Below are 3,177 nucleotides of genomic sequence, written 5' to 3' on the forward strand. Positions count from 1 at the left end.
TGGGGAGAGGATGGGAGGAAGGAAAGGAATGGGACAGTGCCCCAGGGTTTGTGGCAAACAATAAAGAAAAATAGAGGTGTCTCCAGTGACATGGTTATTTGAATTTTAAAATAGCATCTCTGTAGGGATGACATAAAGACATGCCAAGGAAAGAGGTGGAGCCGAGTTAAGGATGAAAGGAATTGTTTAGGGTGGAGCTGCCTTTGAATGTCATGAGCAGTGAAAGGAAGGTCAGCACAAGTTTGCTGGCATTTTAAGCACCAAGTCCTCTGTGTCAGTTTGCCATATTTTGAGATCAAGTCCCTGTAAAAGCAGGTGTTTAGGCCTGTATGAGGATATTATTGCACATTCACAGGACGAATTCAAGTAATTCCTGCAAAGACAGCTCAATGTTTGAAAAATAAAGTGGTTCAGCAGGAAGGTCCAATTTCTTTGATTGACTTGGCATATAGGTGTGGGAAGAAAGTTACTTGTGACGTCTGTAGTTGACAGTAACCCTGAGGTAATGGGCTTGCTTCAAAATTCAGAATAGAGTAGAATGGAATAGAATGGAATGGTAGAGCCTGTTCCAGTGTTTGACCACCCGCTCTGTAAAGACATACTTTTTAATGTCCAGTCTAAACCTCCCCTGGCACATCTTTGAACCTTTCCCAGCGTACACTGCTGACTCCTGTTGACCTTACTGTCAGCCAGGACCCCCAGATCCATTTCTGCAGGGCTGTTCTCAGCTACTCCTCTCCCAGTTTATATTTGTTCCCAGTGTTATTCCATCCTAGAAAACATTCCTGGCAGTGATGGGATTTGAACCCACACCCCAAAAGAGACTGGAGCCTTAATCCAGCACCTTAGACCACTCAGCCACACTACCTTGATAGTACTACCACCTCAATCTCCACCTCCAAGCACAATTCAGCTGATTACAGGATGTTTTAAATGGTTCTTCCTACAGTAAGAGGTATCTGCTTCTTGCAGTGGACCACATATTTCTGGTCCGCTCATCTGCTGTCAGGGAACATTGGCTGGAAAGTTCTACAAATATCTCCTTGTCTATGAACCTGTGATCCCTTCCCAAGAAAAGAAAGGGTGATGGTATAATTTTGGGAGGAATGTGTGTTGACTTTGCATTCAACTTTATATCTTCATATTTTTGAGGCATAGTGAGACTCGGGCAATGAAACGTCTGTCCCTTCATGCAAACACAGTCACTGCAGTGTGTATCATCTGCTCTAGGAGCAATCTCTTCCAGAGCTCACCACTCTCACAGTAAAATATTTCTTCCTTACATTTAATCTAAATCTACGAATAAACAAAAGGTAAAGGAAGAAAATAGTATTGCATAAGGCAAGGTAGAACTGCAAATGACAGGGAAGGATTGTTTTTAAGGACAGAAGTGATTAGGACAGATCATGTAGGCTAATTTTGATTTCAAAGCCACAACTTTGGCCCACTGACTGGGATTTTCTACCAGAGCATTTAGTCTGACTTTGTTGACATTGAGATATGGGGAATCTACCCTTGCCTTCACGCTTTATTTTAGTATTTATTCACCCTACCTGCAAAAAGTATGTGTCTGATAAGGAATTTCACTTTGCCTGCCTGAATTCTTACATCTTTTGTTCCCATAGTCTGGTTTATTGCTAGATTAAATAGTTCTTTAATATCCTGTATTTTCTCCCTGTGAAGGCAGTTATACGCTATGATTAAACTACACCTCAGTCCTATTTTTTTAAAATAAATACACTGATCTCTTATAGGGTCTCAGTTAACATTAACTATTTTTTTATGTCTCTGAAGGTTTCTGTCATTCTACAATTTTTCAGCATTTCTATCCATTGTAAAATATGGCATTAGAACTGTAGTACTCTAATATTTGTGTAGTATTCCCCTATAAGTTTGTTTCTATACCTGTAGGAAGAGCTAAAAACATCTTCCTACTTGCGACTTCCTCTATATGGAGGCAAAGATCATTATAGCTCTTTCTTCCTTATTGTAGTTCTTGCCGAGGAGCTCTTGCAAATTGTTTGCCCACTACAGTCTCACCAAATCAATTCTTGCAGTATGATTTCTTAGTTCTTTTCCTAGACAGTCCAGAATCATTTCACTGATTCTATTTTAATTCTATTTTTAAAGAAATTTTATTTTCTAGAAATAGAATTTTTATACAAACATTGCAAGAAAAAGTTTGTTGTTTTTTTTTTTTTAGGTTTTCATTCTTTTACTACACAGAATTATTGGAGAGAGTGTTGTTGGAGATCCAAAGCTCCAATGGCCTCAGATTTCTATTTAAATAGTAAAATTTGGGGGACAATATTCATTTTACTTTCGTGTTCCTTTAATTACTGGTGCCATGGGAAAGATATTGATTACAACAATGTATCTAGAACTGTACAAAATACAGAGAATCGTATTCTCTCAAAATTTACTTTGATTATCTCAAGGTTTTTGCAGCGTTGTTTTTATCTTGAATTGCCTTGACTGCCCATACATCATTGGTTTTATGTTCTTAGAGCAACAAGAATGAAGAAGCTCAGAAATGGCATTAGAATTCTAATTGGTGTTTCTTCAAATACTATTCAGCATAAGTAGTTGAAACAGGATATTGTATTTTTATATACTCTGTAGCATTTCTTCCAAGGGGCAACTTTCTATTCACTTGTTATTGTATAGGTTATAAATTGTAGTCTGCATTTCTTCTATCAAAATGCACAGCTAGTGCTGTTTAACTGTAAAGAAATATATCCTTAGGCAATGAAGGCATCTAGTCAGAAATTACTAGATGAATTTAACCAAGAAGAGAATGATCCCATATTGATGTAGGGCATAAATTTTCGAGTCTGGGACAATGGTCCCCATTTATTAACATTTTCTCTCTATATTGAAATGCCTGACCTTGCTTCAGCAGTTTTATGGCTAGCAAGATCTCTGGAAGTTCAATTTTTCCCTCTAGAAAAAGAAAGCAGCTATGTTGATGGGAATAAATGCAAGCCAGATGTAATGTTTCTGGTTTTCTTCAGATGTAGCAAAAAGATGAATACCTTTATAGCATAACAATTCAGATAATAAAAAGACCAATTGTCATGAAAGTGGAGAGAGGAAATGCTTTTGAAAAGATACCCATATTATACACAAGTGAAACACTGAAAGTGATTTTTTATATATGTGGATGCCTAAAGTCAC

The 3,177-nt window shown here is 37.5% G+C and overlaps 1 non-coding gene across 1 annotated transcript; it reads right to left on the reverse strand.

Moving 5' to 3' along the window:
• Positions 1-786: 786 nt before the first annotated feature.
• Positions 787-868, reverse strand: TRNAL-AAG. Its single transcript has one exon. It is a non-coding gene; the product is annotated as a tRNA-Leu (tRNA).
• Positions 869-3,177: the final 2,309 nt, after the last annotated feature.

Source organism: Strigops habroptila, chromosome 3 (genome assembly GCF_004027225.2).
Source record: "Strigops habroptila isolate Jane chromosome 3, bStrHab1.2.pri, whole genome shotgun sequence".
In the NCBI taxonomy this organism is placed as follows: Eukaryota; Metazoa; Chordata; class Aves; order Psittaciformes; family Psittacidae; genus Strigops; species Strigops habroptila.